The following is an 18,393-nucleotide window of genomic DNA, read 5'->3' on the forward strand; positions in this document are numbered from 1 at the left end:
AGTCTCAATGGGAGGTGGAATATTCGGCTTACCAGGTGTGGATTGATATACGAGTTTTATTTTGACAACATTCAAGGGAAAGCTGGGTTCTTTGCATGTGGAATTGAAGTACGCATGAACATTGCTGTCACCTGCAAACTGTAGCCTTATGAGGACTTTCAAGCAATGCTGGACTCATTATCAATGGGTGGTTGTATATAAATAAGTAAAGTAAATTGACATGGTCCCAGATGACCATGGGCTGCTTTCCCCTTTGAGGGGGGGAGCTGACTGGAGGTGATTTAACTGGAGGTGATTTAATCTGAGGATCACCACACCACAAGCGAGGGGCAACGTTGAAAATGCGAGGCCTTCATGAATAACCTCAGACCAGTACGGGAATTGAACCTGCGCTGTTGGCCTCGCTTTGTATCACGACCCAACCCAATGGGCGGCACAATAGCACAGTGGTTAGCACTATTACTTCACAGCGCCGGGGTCCCAGGTTTGATTCTCGGCTTGGGTCACTGTCTGTGCGGAGTCTGCACATTCTCCCCCTGTCTGCGCGGGTTTCCTCCGGGTGCTCCGGTTTCCTCCCACAAGTCTCGACAGACGTGCTGTCAGGTGAATTGGACAATCCGAATTCTCCCTCAGTGTACCCGAACAGGCGCCGGAGTGTGGCAACTAGGGGATTTTCTCAATAACCTCATTGCAGTGTTAATGTAAGCCTACTTGTTACAATAATAAAGATTATTATATTATCATCATAAACGGAGCTATGTATGATCTCTTGTAACAATATAGTGCATTGCTTGAAACTATCGATACATGTAAATTATGTATGATTCAAGTATGATGGTCATTTTGAATGTGTCTTATGGTAATATAGTCTTGAATATCATGAATAATTTTCTGCAATTCCCCAATACAAATCAGTGACCTAAAGATCTCAGTCAATAAAGCATCTTTTGAAGAGTAGTCATAGCTGTACTTCACGAAATCCAGCAGCCAATTTATGCACAGCAAGCTCCCACAAACAGCACTGTGATAATGGCCGGTTAATCAGTTTTAATGATGTTGGTTGAGGGATCAATATTGAACGGGACACTGGAAAATTGCCACCTTCTTCTTAAAATATCACCTTCCGACCTTTTACATCCATCTTCATTTGATATTTCATCTGGAAAACGACACGTCTATCTAGATTTTGTGCTTAAGTCTCGTGTAAGACTTGAACCCGTGACCTTTGCACTGAGAGCGAGGCTAAAAAGAGAGCAAGACAATGAAACAAGGCAATTGTTAACTGTCCTCCATTATTTTCATGCATTCTTGAAGGTATCAGATTCGTTGAATGTAAGACCAGGTATTAATCTATGATCTATATCAGTGTTTTTCAACGTTTTTCGCCCGGGGCCCATTTTTACCAATCGGCCATCCTTCAGAACCCACTCTGGCTGACCTTTGCGACCCAAGCCAGCTGACCTTCACGACCCACACCATTGCGACCCATGCCGCCCAAACTTCATGACCCAGCATTTTTGCTTACCTTTAATGTGATACGTGAGCTTGCCTGGTCCTCACGATTTCACTTACTTTGTCATTCAATATTACATTTCTGCTAAGGACTTCAGATGATGATTTAAGTTCTCACTGCATCATAGAAAAACATAGAACATAGAAAAATAAAGCACAGAACAGGCCCTTCGGCCCACGATGTTGTGCCGAACCTTTGTCCTAGATTAATCATAGATTATCATTGAATTTACAGTGCAGAAGGAGGCCATTCGGCCCTTTGATTCTGCACCGGCTCTTGTAAAGAGCACCCTACCCAAACTCAACACCTCCACCCAACACCAAGGGCATTTTGGACATTAAGGGCAATTTATCATTGGCCAATTCACCTAACCCGCACATCTTTGGACTGTGGGAGGAAACCGGAGCACCCGGAGGAAACCCACGCAGACACGGGGAGGACGTGCAGACTCTGCACAGACAGTGACCCAAGCCGGAATCGAACCTGGGACCCTGGAGCTGTGAAGCAATTGTGCTATCCACAATGCTACCGTGCTGCCCTTGAGAACAAATAAATCTACACTATATCATTTTACCTTAATCCATGTACCTATCCAAAAGCTGCTTGAAGGTCCCTAATGTTCCCGACTCAACTACTTCCACAGGCAGTGCATTCCATGCCCCCACTACTCTCTGGGTAAAGAACCTACCTCTGATATCCCTCCTATATCTTCCACCTTTCACCTTAAATTTATGTCCCCTTGTAATGGTTTGTTCCACCCGGGGAAAAAGTCTCTGACTGTCTACTCTATCTATTCCCCTGATCATCTTATAAACCTCTATCAAGTCGCCCCTCATCCTTCTCCGTTCAAATGAGAAAAGGCCTAGCACCCTCAACCTTTCCTCGTAAGACCTACTCTCCATTCCAGGCAACATCCTGGTAAATCTTCTTTGCACCTTTTCCAAAGCTTCCACGTCCTTCCTAAAATGAGGTGACCAAAACTGTACACAATACTCCAAATGTGGCCTTACCAAAGTTTTGTACAGCTGCATCATCACCTCACGGCTCTTAAATTCAATCCCTCTGTTAATGAACGCGAGCACACCATAGGCCTTCTTCACAGCTCTATCCACTTGAGTGGCAACTTTCAAAGATGTATGAACATAGACCCTAAGATCTCTCTGCTCCTCCACATTGCCAAGAACTCTACCGTTAACCCTGTATTCCGCATTCATATTTGTCCTTCCAAAATGGACAACCTCACACTTTTCAGGGTTAAACTCCATCTGCCACTTCTCAGCCCAGCTCTGCATCCTATCTATGTCGCTTTGCAGCCGACAACAGCCCTCCTTACTATCCACAACTCCACCAATCTTCGTATCGTCTGCAAATTTACTGACCCACCCTTCAACTCCCTCATCCAAGTCATTAATGAAAATCACAAACAGCAGAGGACCCAGAACTGATCCCTGCGGTACGCCACTGGTAACTGGGATCCAGTCTGAATATTTGCCATCCACCACCACTCTCTGACTTCTATCGGTTAGCCAGTTCGTTATCCAACTGGCCAAATTTCCCACTACCCCATGCCTCCTTACTTTCTGCATAAGCCTACCATGGGGAACTTTATCAAATGTCTTACTAAAATCCATGTACACTACATCCACTGCTTTACCTTCATCCACATGCTTGGTCACCTCCTCAAAGAATTCAATAAAATTTGTAAGGCAAGACCTACCCCTCACAAATCCGTGCTGACTATCCCTAATCAAGCAGTGTCTTTCCAGATGCTCAGAAATCCTATCCTTCAGTACCCTTTCCATTACTTTGCCTACCACCGAAGTAAGACTAACTGGCCTGTAATTCCCAGGGTTATCCCTAGTCCCTTTTTTGAACAGGGGCACGACATTTGCCACTCTCCAATCCCCTGGTACCACCCCTGTTGAAAGTGAGGACGAAAAGATCATTGCCAACGGCTCTGCAATTTCATCTCTTGCTTCCCATAGAATCCTTGGATATATCCCGTCAGGCCCAGGGGACTTGTCTATCCTCAAGTTTTTTCAAAATGCCCAACACATCTTCCTTCCTAACAAGTATTTCCTCGAGCTTACCAACCTGTTTCACACTGTCCTCTCCAACAATAGCGCCCCTCTCATTTGTAAATACAGAAGAAAAGTACTCGTTCAAGACCTCTCCCATCTCTTCAGACTCAATACACAATCTCCCGCTACTGTCCATGATCGGACCTACCCTCGCTCTAGTCATTCTCATATTTCTCACATATGTGTAAAAGGCCTTGGGGTTTTCCTTGATCCTACCCACCAAAGATTGTTCATGCCCTCTCTTAGCTCTCCTAATCCCTTTCTTCAGTTCCCTCCTGGCTATCTTGTATCCCTCCAATGCCCTGTCTGAACCTTGTTTCCTCGGCCTTACATAAGTCACCTTTTTCCTCTTAACAAGACATTCAACCTCTCTTGTCAACCATGGTTCCCTCACTCGACCATCTCTTCCCTGCCTGACAGGGACATACATATCAAGGACACGTAGCACCTGTTCCTTGAACAAGTTCCACATTTCACTTGTGTCCTTCCCTGCCAGCCTATGTTCCCAACTTATGCACTTCAATTCTTGTCTGACAACATCGTATTCACCCTTCCCCCAATTGTAAACCTTGCCCTGTTGCACATACCTATCCCTCTCCATTACTAAAGTGAAAGTCACAGAATTGTGGTCACTATCTCCAAAATGCTCCCCCACTAACAAATCTATCACTTGCCCTGGCTCATTACCCAGTACTAAATCCAATATTGCCCCTCCTCTGGTCGGACAATCTACATACTGCATCCGTTTAAAAAGACCAAGAGGTTTGTCCTCGAACTCGCCATGACTTTGAGGTTTTGAGGGTTTGTATGTTTTATTTGCAAGTACATTGCTGCATATAACACATGAGCTTTGCATCCTGGTTTGCGTTGGTGCTATTCCTTTGTTCCTGATTTCAGCTGATTGTTTACCAGAGGCCCTGGAGCTTACACCAGCTCTTTGGCACCTACAAAATGGAGGAATCCCTCTTGTGCCCAGAGAACGTACGGGGCGTGTGAACTGCTCTCTGCCGCCACTTCTGCCAAGATGAATCTATCGATTTTTAAAAAGAATATGCTCCTGGGTCAGTACTCTGGGGCGAGATTCTCCGACACCCCGCCGGGTGGGAGAATCGCCGGGGGCTGGCGTGAATCCCGCCCCCGCCGGTTGCTGAATTCTCTGGCACCGGAGATTCAGCGGGGGCGGGAATCGCGCCGCGCCGGTTGGCGGGCCCCCCCCCCGCGATTCTCTGGCCCAGATGGGCCGAAGTCCCGCCGCTAAAATGCCTGTCCTGCCGGCGTAGAGTAAACCACCTACCTTACCATCGGGACAAGGCAGCGCGGGTGGGCTCCGGGGTTCTGGGGGGGGGCGCGGGGCGATCTGGCCCCGGGGGGTGCACCCACGGTGGCCTGGCCCGCGATCGGGGCCCACCGATCCGTGGGCGGGCCTGTGCCGTGGGGGCACTCTTTCCCTTCCGCCTTAGCCACGGTCTCCACCATGGCAGAGGCGGAAGAGACTCCCTCCACTGCGCATGCGCGGGAATGCCATCAGTGGCCGCTAACGCTCCCACGCATGCGCCGCCCGGAGATGTCATTTCCACGCCAGCTGGCAGGGCACCAAAGGCCTTTTTCGCCAGCTGGCGGGGCGGAAATACGTCTGGCGCCAGCCTAGCCCCTTAAGGTTGGGGCTCGGCCTCCAAAGATGTGGAGCATTCCGCACCTTTGGGGCGGCGCGATGCCCGACTGATTTGCGCCGTTTTGGGTGCCAGTCGGCGGACATCGCGCTGATACCGGAGAATTTCACCCTGATGTCAGCAGGAGGTGGTCTGCCTCGCTGGGCTCTGGACCTGCGCACTGTGGAGGTCTTCCCGCGATCGGGAATGCCGCGACCGATTGACCTGCGACCCTCCCGACACCTGTCTGTGACCCACCCGTGTGTCATGACCCTGGGTTTGAAAATGATTGATCTCGACAGCACCACATTGCAACAACAATGATAGGAATTATTGTACACTTATTAAATCAGTGAAAGGTGAAATGAAACACAAGTTTGTGCTCAACACCATTACTTTAATTATATTTATCCCTAACCCTTTAAAAATGTTGATCTGCCCATTGTCCTTCAGATTGGATTTGTTTATTGTCACGTGTACCGAGGTACATGAAAAGTATTTTTCTGCGAGCAGCTCAAACAGATTATTCAGTACATGAAAAGAAAATAAAAGAAAAAGAAAATACATAATAGGGTAACACAAGGTACACAATGTAACTACATTCACACCGGCATCGGGTGAAGCATACAGGGGTGTAGTATTAATCAGGTCAGTCCAAAAGAGGGTCATTGAGGAGTCTGGTAACAGTGGTGAAGAAGCTGTTTTTGAATCTGTTTGTGCGTTTTCTCAGACTTTGTACAGTGTGGCATGCCTGGTCTGGCAGGTCATCAAATGCCGGTACACACAAAGCCTCATGTGGCATCTCCTTTGCACCTCCTCCTCCTCGGCCTGTTGGGCAGCCAGCTCTCCACCCTGAACGGCTGCATACTGTTCCACTGCTGTACGCTCACCGGCTGTTGTATGCTCCGCTGTTGCAGCTTTCTCCTCCTTGAGCAGCACCAGCCTCGTTCAGCTGCAGGGCATCGCTCAGGGCAGGAAAGCCACAATTGCTGGTTGTGTTCCAATATCCATTGTCTGCAGGCGGTGAAAAGCAGATATGTTAGCATGGTGCAACAGGCTACACAGTGCTCCTGGTTGGCACTGCGGACCCTGCTCCCCCAATCAAACAGATCATGGCTGAACATCCACGTCTGCGTCACTATTCCCAAGTATTCCGAAATCCCTTGAGGTCATTCACATCTAGAATGTATCAATTTCTGACTCAATATTTCAGCTTCCTCAGCCCTCTGGGGTAGACAATTCCATTGATTCACTGCCTTCTGAGTGAAGAAATTCCTCCACATCTCAGTCTTAAATGGTCTGGCCCTTATTCTGAGACTGTGTTCCCTGGGTTTAGACTCAACAGCCAGGGAAGACATCTGATATACATCCGCCCTGTCACCCCCGTGTAAGAATACTGTAAGCTCCAATGAGATCACCACTCATTCTTCAGAACACGAGAGGCCCAGTTTCCTGAATGTCTCCTCATGAGGCAATGCCACCATTCCAGTGATTAGTCTGGTGAACCTCTTGCCTTCCTCCACCTGTAGCAAGTATATTCTTTCTTAGATAAGGAGATCATCATTCTCCTGGAAAGCTAAGGAAGGAAATGCTATGCTACTGTGTTTTGTGGGGCGATTTAATTACCGCTGGTTCTGACTTTTGTTGGTGGAAGCCCATTCCACATACCCGCTAATCCCTCATGGGAGAGCCAGCACGCAAGTTGTTGGAGCTGGTCATCATTTGGAACTTGCGCGTTTACAATCTGCCGGAGGCCGGCATTCAAGCGGTCATTTCTCGGAGCTTTACATTGTTTTCACGCCTGGAAAATACTCTCAAAAAGTGCAGGTTCATGATATTGAGGAATAATATGTCGAAGAATATTCTGTGAACACTCCTTATCTCCTTTTGCAAAAATATGTTTTCCCACGAAAAAATATTCTGATTAAAATTTAAGAAAATGTCTTTCCATGGTGGGAAACTGTTACTCTTTTTCTATTCCAGGAAACAATTACTCAACAGAGGAATTATCAGAATGGTCGAACATCCTGTTCTTTGCTTATTCTAATCACCCTGCTGGACCTCTGCCTAGGTATTGGAACTTGCAATTAGAAAACAAACACACATTAAAACGGGACCTTCCAATCCATCATCATGCCCTGCATAAATTAACGGGAACATTAGTTGATGCCCATCTGCAGAGTATCGAACACGAGGAGTGTTTAAGGGAAATCAAATTTGTCACCGGTCTCTTTCCGAGGAATTAATTGGGATTCAAAATATAATTGTTTTTCTGTAATTGTTCAGAGACTCCCACTGAGGTATTGAGGTGTTAACAAATTGATGGTTCACAGAGTCAAACTATTAGAAGGCGAAATGAGAGCTGGTAGCAGAGGGTTCTTCATTCAAAGGGTGTTCAACACAACAACCTGACTTCCAGGTAGAGTGCAATCTATGATGGAACCATTATCCATTGAACTTAGGAGTCTGTAGGGTTGCTCTAGATGAATGAATTAAGATAGACCACATGCCCTTCCTTGCCTTGCAATCCTTTTTACCCTCTATCACTCTGCCTTACTTAGATTCCAATTCATCCAGAACAATATCGCCCTCTCCTCAGCCTCTTCAGTGAGGATGCTTGCTGATCATTACACAGTGTTCAGCACCAGTCGCAACCCCTCAGATACTGAAGCATGCCCATACGCAATAAGACCTGTGGAATATTCAGGCTTGGACTGATAAGTTGCAAATAAGTTTTTAATATTCATTTACAGGATTTGTGCGTTGATGGCCAGGCCAGCATTATTGCCCATCCCTAATTGTCCTTGAGAAGGTTGCAGTGAGCAGCCTTCTTGGACCACTGTAGTCCCTGAGGGGTAGATCCACCCACAGTGCTGTTAGGAAGTGAGTTCCAGGATTTTGACCCAGCCACAGTGAAGGAATGGTGGTATATTTCCAAATCAGGATGGTGACCTGGAAGGAAATTTGGAGCTGGTGGTGTTCCCCAGGCATCTGCTGCCGTTGCCCTTCTAGATCAAGCATTGTCAAACTCGGGGGCACATCCCACGGGTGGGTCGCGGGCGGGTGTCGGGAGGGTCACGGAGCTGTCCGTTGCGGCGCTCCCGATTGCGCAAATCTGCGCGCAGCAGCCGGCTGTTAATAACTCTGGCTGCAAGCGGCCTTCAAAATGGCCATGAACATGTAAAAGAAATGCGGTCGCACTGCGCATGCGTGCCTGATCATCGGCGCGCATGCGTAAAACTATGCGCATGTGCGCCGATGATCGGGCACGCATGCGCAGTGCGGCAGCTTTTATTTAAACGGTCGTAGCTTTTTGTTTTAGAAGTTCGGGGGAGTTTTATTCATTTATTTTATTCATTTTATTTTTATTTTTTTCATTTATTTTATTCATTTTATTTTTATTTTTTTCATTTATTTTATTCATTTTAGTTTTAGTTTTTTCATTTATTTTATTCAATTTATTTTTATTTTTTTTACAAGTTCAGGGGGTTTTATTTGATAAAATTTTACAGGAAAGAAAATGCAGAACTTTGGACAGATGGAGACTCCATACTTTCCGACAACGGAAGACTTCACCTTCATCCAACAGGTTCCATTGGAGGAGCATGTACGAGGGCCAAAGGGACCCAAAACCATTTCCTCCATTTTTGTCAGCACCAAACAAGGTAAGAGAAAATGGTGGGTCGCGCAGGTCAGCCGACGTAGGCCGCGAAGGTCAGCTGGCGTGGGTCGCAAAGGTCGGCCGGTTTGGCTGCGAAGGTTGGGCGGTTGGTAAAAATGGGTCCCCGGAAAAAAAGTTTGAAAACCACTATTCTAGATGGTACTGGTCGTGGGTTTGGAAGGTGCTGTCTAAGGAGCCTTGGTGAGTTCCTGCAGTGTATCTTTCAGATGTATCTTGTATGTAGATGTGTATCTTGTATTTATCGACTGCAGCTCAGCCTTCAACACCATCATTCCTATGAAACTAATCTCCAAACTCTGTGGCCTTGGCCTCAGCTCCTCCCTCTCTGACTGGATCCTGAACTTTCTAACCCACAGTCCACAATCAGTAAAGATAGGCAACAACACCTCCTCCACGATCATCCTCAACACCGGTGCCCCACAAGGCTGTGTCCTCAGCCCCCTACTATACTCCTTGTACACCTATGACTGTGTGGCCAAATTCTCCTCCAACTCGATCTTCAAATTTGCTGATGACACCACCGTAGTGGGTCGGATTTCGAACAATGACGAGACAGAGTATAGGAATGAGATAGAGAATCTGGTGAACTGGTGCGACGACAATAATCTCTCCCTCAATGTCAACAAAACGAAGGAGATTATCATCGACTTCAGGAAGCGTAGTGGAGAACATGCCCTTGTCTACATCAATGGGAACGAAATAGAAAGGGTCGAGAGATTCAAGTTTTTAGGTGTACATATCACCAACAGCCTGTCCTGATCCCCCCATGCTGACACTATAGTTAAGAAAGCCCACCAACGACTCAGAAGACTGAGGCAATTTGGCATGTCAGCTACGATCCTCACCAACGTCTACAGATGCACAATAGAAAGCATTCTTTCTGGTTGTATCACAGCTTGGTATGGTGCCTGCACTACCCAAGGCTGCAGGAAACTACAAAAGGTTGTGAATGTCTACAACACCTGCTGCCTCAGAAAGACAGCCAGCATAATTAAGGACACCACTCACCCCGGACATACTCTCTTCCACCTCCTTCCGTCAGGAAAAATGATACCAAAGTTTGAGGTCACGTACCAACCGACTCAAGAACAGCTTCTTCCCTACTGCCATCAGACCTACCTCGTATCAAGTTGATCCTTTCTCTACACCTTGCTATAACTGTAACATTATATTCTGCAGTCTCTCCTTCCTTCCTTATGTACGGTATGCATTGTTTGTACAGCATGCAAGAAACAATACTTTTCACTGTATACTAATACATGTGACAATAATAAATCAAATCAAATCAAAGATGGTACACACTGCTGCCACTGTTCATCGGTGTTGGAGGGAGTGAATGTTTGTGGAAGGAGGAGCAATCAAGCACTCTGCTTTTTCCTGTGAGTTGTCAAGCTTCTCATCCAGGCAAGTGGAGAATATTTCATCACACTCTTGACTTGTGCCTTGTAGATGGTGGACAGGCTTTGGGGGGACAGGAGTTGCAAGATTCCTAGCCTCTGACATGCTCTTGTAGCCATAGTATTTACATGGCTGGTCCAGTTCAGTTTCTGCTCAATGGTAACCCCCAGGATGTTGAAAGTGAGTGTTTCCGTGTTGGTAATATCATTAAATGTCAAGGGGAGATGGTTAGATTCTCTTGTTGGAGATAGTCATTGCCTGACACTTGTGTGGCATGAATGTTTCTTGCCACATGTCAGCCCAAGCCTGAATATTGTCCAGGCTTTGCTGCTTTCGGACTTTTCATGGACTGCTTCAGTATACGATGAATTGCAAATGGTGCTGAACATTGTGCAGTCATCTGCAAACATCCCCAATTCTGACCTTAAGGCGGAAGGATGGTCGTTGATGAAGTAACTGAAGATAGTTGGACCAAACATGCTACCCTAAGGAACTCCTGTAGTGATGTCTTGGAACTGAGATGCTTGACCTCCAACCATGACAACCATTTTCCTTTGCGCCAGGTATGACTCCAACCAGGCACAAGTGCAACCTAATGACTATCTCCAAAGAGGAAATCTAATCATTTCTACTAAATGTAATTCATCACTTATTTTAATTACTCATTGAAAGAATAATTTTATTGAAAGTCTGCTGAGACCACAAGTTACTTCACAATGTTTGCAGTTATAGGAGGCAAAAATACAGTTCTGCAAATACCATCAGCTTCTCTATTGCAAAAAGGATACAGAGGCATTGAGAAAGGTGGAAGAAAAGATCGATCAGAATGACACTAGAACCGAGAGTTTGTATTGCTCTCAAGAAAAGAGAGAGCTGAGTGAGTAGTGTCATGATAACGGTCTTCACAATTATGAAGGAGTTTGTCAGGATGGGCATAGAACAGTTTCCACTTGTATGTGGAGTCCAAAATCAGGATCCTCAAATATTTTTTTTCCCAATTAAGAGGCAATTCAGCGTGGCCAATCCACCTACCCTGCACGTCTTTGGGTTGTGGGGGTGAGACCCACGCAGATACGGGGAGAACGTGCAAACTCCACACGGACAGTGATCTGGGGTCGAGATCGAACCCGGGTCTTCAGCGCCATGAGGCAGCAATGCTAACCACTGCGCTATTGCGCCGCCCTCAGGATCCTCAAATATGAATTAGAAACATCGAATGCTTAATGCACAGAAGGATGTCATTCAGCCCGCAATTATCTCTGGTGGTTCTCTGCAAGAGCAACACATCCTTTCTCCACAGCACTGCAAATATTGTTTTATTGATAATTGTTCAGTTCTCTCTTGAAGTCTGGATTTAGCCCACCGCACTCTCAGGCCGTGAATTCCAGATCCAAACGATTCGCTATGTCAAAAAAAAAGCTTTTCCTGGTTTCCGTTGCTTATTTTGTCAATCACCTCAGTACGGTTCCTTTGGTTTTTGATCCTTTTGCCAACAGGAACTCGATCTCCTCTGCCCAGATCCCTCAGGATTTTGAACTCCTCCATCCAAACTTTTCTGAATCTTGTCTTTTACAATGACATGGTACATCAGTGGATTATAAAACCTTACGCATGGGCAAATTGCTTCTGTGGTGGAAATACAATGGAAAATGATTTCAAGCTCTGGTCATCACGAAGCAAACCACAGGAAAAAATTACACTCAGAACTCCCAGTTGAAATTAAAAAAAAAAAAAAATTAGGGTACCCAATTCATTTTTTCCAAATGAGGCGCAATTTAGCGTGGCCAATCCACCTACCCTGCACATCTTTGGGTTGTGGGGGCAAAACCCACACAAACATGGGGAGAATGTGCAAACTCCACAGTGACCCAGAGCCGGGATCGAACCTGAGACCTCGACACTGTGAGGCAGCAGGGCTAACCACTGCGCCACCGTGCTGCTCTCCGGTTGAAATCTTAAAAAGAAGACAATTGTTGAGGGCATTTGTCCAGCTGCCCTTCTCCTAAGTGCCTGGGGGAAACCTGGGACACTTTTTATTCACAGAATCATAGAATTCCTACAGTGTAGAAGGAGGTAATTTGTCCCATCGAGCCTGCACTGACCCTCCGAAAGAGCCCCCGACCTGGCCCCAACCTCCCGCCCTATCGCCTTAACACCACTTAATCTTTGGACACTAAGGAGCAATTTAGCTTGGCCAATCCAACTGCCCTGCACAGATTTGGATTGTGGGGGGAAAGCGGGGCACCTGGAGTAAACCCACGCAGACACGGGGAGAATGTACTAACTCCACGCTGGCAGTCACCCAAGGGTGGAATTGAACCCGTGTCCCTGGCGCTGTGAGGCAGCAGTGCTAACCACTGTGCCACTGTGATGTTGGAATGTTGGCATTGTGGCAAGGCCAGCCGTTATTGCTCACCCCAAATTTCACGTGGGTAGGTGATGGGAAGGTGCCTTGTTAAACCGCTGCAGTCCTTGTGATCAGATTAGATTCACGGTTCTGTTGTGATGTAAGGAATTCCAGGATTTCGATCCAATGATGCTGAAGGAACAGTGATATCTTCCCAAACACTGAATCAATCGACTGGAAATATGGGTGAGATCAGACTGGAAAGTAAAAAGAAAGGCCACTGGATGACCCAGCGTGGGTTTTACAATTGTTACAGACAGGGTGGGCGAGATGCGCCGTTTCTCCTCCTCCACTACTCCACAGGTTGCACCATAAGTTTAATTCACTCACCAAAATGGCCAGTTGTTTACTTTAGCTATTTTTACACCCAGAGTAAGAGACACTTTAACATAGAACATAGAACAGTACAGCACAGTACATGCCCTTCAGCCCACAATGATGTGCCAACCATTTATCCTAATCTAAGATCAACCAAGCCTACACCCCTTCAATTTACTGCTGTCCATGTGCCTGTCTAAGAGTTGTTTAAATGTCCCTAATGACTCTGACTCCACCATCAACCTTTCTTCATAAGACATGCCCTCCAGTCTAGGCAGCATCCTGGTAAATCTCCTCTGTACACTCTCCAAAGCATCCACATCCTTTCTATAATGAGGCGACTAGAACTGGACACAGTATTCCAAGCGTGGTCTAACTAGGGTTTTATAAAGCTGCAGCAAAGCCTCACGGCTCTTAAACTCAATCCCCCTGTTAAGGAAAGCCAACACACCATACGCCTTCTGAACAACCCTATCAACTTGGGTGGTAACTTTGAGGGATCTATGTACGTGGACCCCAAGATCCCTCTGTTCCTGCACACTTCCAAGAATCCTGCCTTTAACTCTGTATTCAGCATTCAAATTCCACCTTCCAAAATGAATCACTTCACATTTATCAAGTTTGACTCCAACTGCCACTTCTCAGCCCAGCTCTGCATCCTGTCAATGTCCTGTTGTAACGTGCAACAACTCTCAACACTATCTACAACTCCCCCAACCTTCGTGTCATCGGCAAACTTACTAACCCACCCTTCCACTTCCTTAGCCAAGTCATTTCTAAAAACCACAAAGAGCAGAGGTCCCAGAACAGATCCTTGTGGGACACCACTGGTCACCGACCTCCAGGCGGAATATTTTCCATCCACTACCACTCGCTGTCTTCTTTCGGCCAGCCAATTCTGTATCCAGACAGCCAAATTTCCCTGTATCTCATGCCCCATAACTTTCTGAATGAGCCTACGATGGGGAACCTTATCAAATGCCTTACTGAAATCCATATACACCACATCCACTGCCCGGCCTTCATCAATGTGTCTCGTCACATCCTCAAAGAATTCAATGAGGCTTGTGAGGCATGACCTGCCCCTCACAAAGCCATGCTGACTATCTTTAATCAAACTATGTTTTTCTAAATAATCATAAATCCTATCTCAGAATCCTTTCCAATATTTTGCTCACCACAGACGTAAGACTGACTGGTCTGTAATTCCCAGGGATTTCTCTATTCCCTTTCTTGAACAGGGGAACAACATTCGCCTCCCTCCAATCATCCGGTACTCCTCCAGTGGAGAGTGAGTACACAAAGATCATCGCCAACGGCACAGCAATCTTCTACCTCGCTTCCCGTAGCAACCTTCGGGATATCCCATCAGGCCCAGGGGACTTATCTATCCTGGTGCTTTTCAAAATTCCCAGCACATCCTCCTTCTTAATATCAACAAAGAACAACAACAAAGAACAAAGAAATGTACAGCACAGGAACAAGCCCTTCGGCCCTCCAAGCCCGTGCCGACCATACTGCCCGACTAAACTACAATCGTCTACACTTCCTGGGCCCGTATCCCCCTATTCCCATCCTATTCATGTATTTGTCAAGATGCCCCTTAAATGTCACTATCGTCCCTGCTTCCACCACCTCCTCCGGTAGCGAGTTCCAGGCACCCACTACCCTCTGCGTAAAAAACTTGCCTCGTACATCTACTCTAAACCTTGTCCCTCTCACCTTAAACCTATGCCCCCTAGTAATTGACCCCTCTACCCTGGGGAAAAGCCTCTGACTATCCACTCTGTCTATGCCCCTCATAATTTTGTAGACCTCTATCAGGTCTCCCCTCAACCTCCTTCGTTCCAATGAGAACAAACCGAGTTTATTCAACCGCTCCTCATAGCTAATGCCCTCCATACCAGGCAACATTCTGGTAAATCTCTTCTGCACCCTCTCTAAAGCCTCCACATCCTTCTGGTAGTGTGGCGACCAGAATTGAACACTATACTCCAAGATCAACCTGATCAAGTCTATTAACCTGGTTCACACTGTTCTCATGAGCAACAAGGTCCCTCTCTCTAGTGAATACTGAAGCAAAGTATTCATTTAGGGCCTCCCCCATCTCTTCAGACTCCAGGCACAAATTCTTTCACTATCCCTGATCAGCCCTACTCTCACTCTGATCATCCTCTTATTTCTCACATAAGTGTAGAACACCTTGGGGTTTTCCCTAATCCTTCCCACTAGGGCTTTTTCATGCCCCCTTCTAGCTCTCCTCAGTCCATTTTTGAGTTCCTTCCTGGCTATCTTGTAACCCTCTAGAGTCAAGTCAGATCCTTGCTTCCTCAACCTTACATAAGCTTCCTTCTTCCTCTTGACTAGAAGCTCCACTTCTCTTGTCATCCAAGGCTCTTTCACCTTACCATTCCTTCCTCCTCTCAGTGGGACAAAACTATTCAGCACTCGCAGCAAGTGCTCCTTAAACAACCCCCACATTACTGTTGTGCATTTCCCCAAGAAGAATTGTTCCCACTTTATGCTCCTCAGCTCTAATAGCAGTATAATTTCCCCTCCCCCAATTAAATACCTTCCCATACTGTCTGTTCCTATCCCTCTCCATGACTACGGTAAAGGTCAAAAAGTTGTGGTCACTGTCACCGAAATGCTCTCCCACCGAGACATCTGACACCTGGCCTGGTTCATTGCCGAGCACCAAGTCCAATATGGCCTCCCCCCTAGTCAGCCCATCTACATATTGAGTCAGGAATCTTTCCTGTACGCACCTGACAAAATCTGCTCCATCCAAACCATTTGCACTGAGGAGGTTCCAGTCAATATTAGAGAAGTTGAAGTTACCCATGACAACAACTCTGTTCCTTCTACACTTTAACCAGACTTCTTTCAATGAATCAGAATGCTTGATTTAATAAGAAATGAAACTTCTTTTCAAAAAGTAAGTTAAGAAAACTGGTCAACATAGAAAGTATAATACATTCCTCTTTAAACACACACACATACTCACAAAGGGCAAAACAAATGATCTTTAGGGAAGGAAATCTGCCATCCTTACCTGGTCTGGCCTACATGTGACTCCAGACGCTCAGCAATGTGGTTACTCTTAACTGCCCTCAGTGATGGACAATAAATTCTGACCCAGCCAGCGACGGCCACATCCCATGAACGAATAAAATAAAATGGGTCTCTCGGCGGTTGGCATTTAGACGGAAAAAACTGTTTGGATCAATATTTTTATTTCCCAGTTTCTACCGATGTTTTACCAATGGTACAATGAGAAGGAAGAGAGAGGCTTTTAATAAGTACAAGGGGAGCAAATCACCAGAGGCATTAGTGGAGCACAGAAAGTGCACCCTGGAGCGAAAGAAAGCAATTTGGAGAGCAAAGAGGGGATATGAGAAGTGTCTGGCTGGTAAAAGTAGAGAAAATCCCCAAATATTCTCTAAGTATATCAATGGGAAGAGGATAACTAGGGAAAAAGTAGGGTCCATTCGGGACCAAGGGGGGAATCTGTGGGTGGAGACAGAGGACAATATTTATTTCACACCTGTCTTCAAGGTATTGGAGGTGTTGGCAGGCTTAAAAGTGGACGATTTCTTGAGGTCTAGATGAATTGTGTCCCAGATTTCAGCGGGAGCGGTGGGCAAGTGATTTCTGGGAGGTAAGTGTATCCTTTAAAAACTCTTACCTTCACAGGAACAGGCCAATCGATTTCAGCGAGAGCGGTGGGCAAGTGATTTCTGGGAGGTAAGTGTATCCTTTAAAAACTCTTATCTTCACAGGAACCGGCCAGTCGATTTCAGCGGGAGCGGTGGGCAAGTGATTTCTGGGAGGTAAGTGTATCCTTTAAAAACTCTTACCTTCACAGGAACAGGCCAATCGATTTCAGCGGGAGCGGTGGGCAAGTGATTTCTGGGAGGTAAGTGTATCCTTTAAAAACTCTTACCTTCACAGGAACAGGCCAGTCGATTTCAGCGGGAGCGGTGGGCAAGTGATTTCTGGGAGGTAAGTGTATCCTTTAAAAACTCTTATCTTCACAGGAACAGGCCAGTCGATTTCAGCGGGAGCGGTGGGCAAGTGATTTCTGGGAGGTACGTGTATCCTTTAAAAACTCTTACCTTCACAGGAACAGGCCAGTCGATTTCAGCGGGAGCGGTGGGCAAGTGATTTCTGGGAGGTAAGTGTATCCTTTAAAAACTCTTACCTTCACAGGAACAGGCCAGTCGATTTCAGCGGGAGCGGTGGGCAAGTGATTTCTGGGAGGTACGTGTATCCTTTAAAAACTCTTACCTTCACAGGAACAGGCCAGTCGATTTCAGCGGGAGCGGTGGGCAAGTGATTTCTGGGAGGTAAGTGTATCCTTTAAAAACTCTTACCTTCACAGGAACAGGCCAGTCGATTTCAGCGGGAGCGGTGGGCAAGTGATTTCTGGGAGGTAAGTGTATCCTTTAAAAACTCTTACCTTCACAGGAACAGGCCAGTCGATTTCAGCGGGAGCGGTGGGCAAGTGATTTCTGGGAGGTAAGTGTATCCTTTAAAAACTCTTACCTTCACAGGAACAGGCCAATCGATTTCAGCGGGAGCGGTGGGCAAGTGATTTCTGGGAGGTAAGTGTATCCTTTAAAAACTCTTACCTTCACAGGAACAGGCCAATCGATTTCAGCGAGAGCGGTGGGCAAGTGATTTCTGGGAGGTAAGTGTATCCTTTAAAAACTCTTACCTTCACAGGAACAGGCCAGTCGATTTCAGCGGGAGCGGTGGGCAAGTGATTTCTGGGAGGTAAGTGTATCCTTTAAAAACTCTTACCTTCACAGGAACAGGCCAGTCGATTTCAGCGGGAGCGGTGGGCAAGTGATTTCTGGGAGGTAAGTGTATCCTTTAAAAACTCTTACCTTCACAGGAACAGGCCAGTCGATTTCAGCGGGAGCAGTGGGCAAGTGATTTCTGGGAGGTAAGTGTATCCTTTAAAAACTCTTACCTTCACAGGAACCGGCCAGTCGATTTCAGCGGGAGCGGTGGGCAAGTGATTTCTGGGAGGTAAGTGTATCCTTTAAAAACTCTTACCTTCACAGGTACAGGCCAGTCGATTTCAGCGGGAGCGGTGGGCAAGTGATTTCTGGGAGGTAAGTGTATCCTTTAAAAACTCTTACCTTCACAGGAACAGGCCAGTCGATTTCAGCGGGAGCGCTGGGCAAGTGATTTCTGGGAGGTAAGTGTATCCTTTAAAAACTCTTACCTTCACAGGAACAGGCCAGTCGATTTCAGCGGGAGCGGTGGGCAAGTGATTTCTGGGAGGTAAGTGTATCCTTTAAAAACTCTTACCTTCACAGGAACAGGCCAGTCGA

General features: G+C 46.5%; 1 long non-coding RNA gene across 1 annotated transcript; it reads right to left on the reverse strand.

Moving 5' to 3' along the window:
- Window positions 1-11,804: 11,804 nt before the first annotated feature.
- LOC140429976 (uncharacterized) lies at window positions 11,805-15,926 on the reverse strand. The gene is made up of 3 exons (XR_011949248.1): window positions 15,817-15,926; window positions 12,740-12,927; window positions 11,805-11,949 (listed from the first exon to the last, which is right to left on the reverse strand). It is a non-coding gene; the product is annotated as an uncharacterized lncRNA (long non-coding RNA).
- Window positions 15,927-18,393: the final 2,467 nt, after the last annotated feature.

This window comes from Scyliorhinus torazame, chromosome 9 (assembly GCF_047496885.1).
Source record: "Scyliorhinus torazame isolate Kashiwa2021f chromosome 9, sScyTor2.1, whole genome shotgun sequence".
In the NCBI taxonomy this organism is placed as follows: Eukaryota; Metazoa; Chordata; class Chondrichthyes; order Carcharhiniformes; family Scyliorhinidae; genus Scyliorhinus; species Scyliorhinus torazame.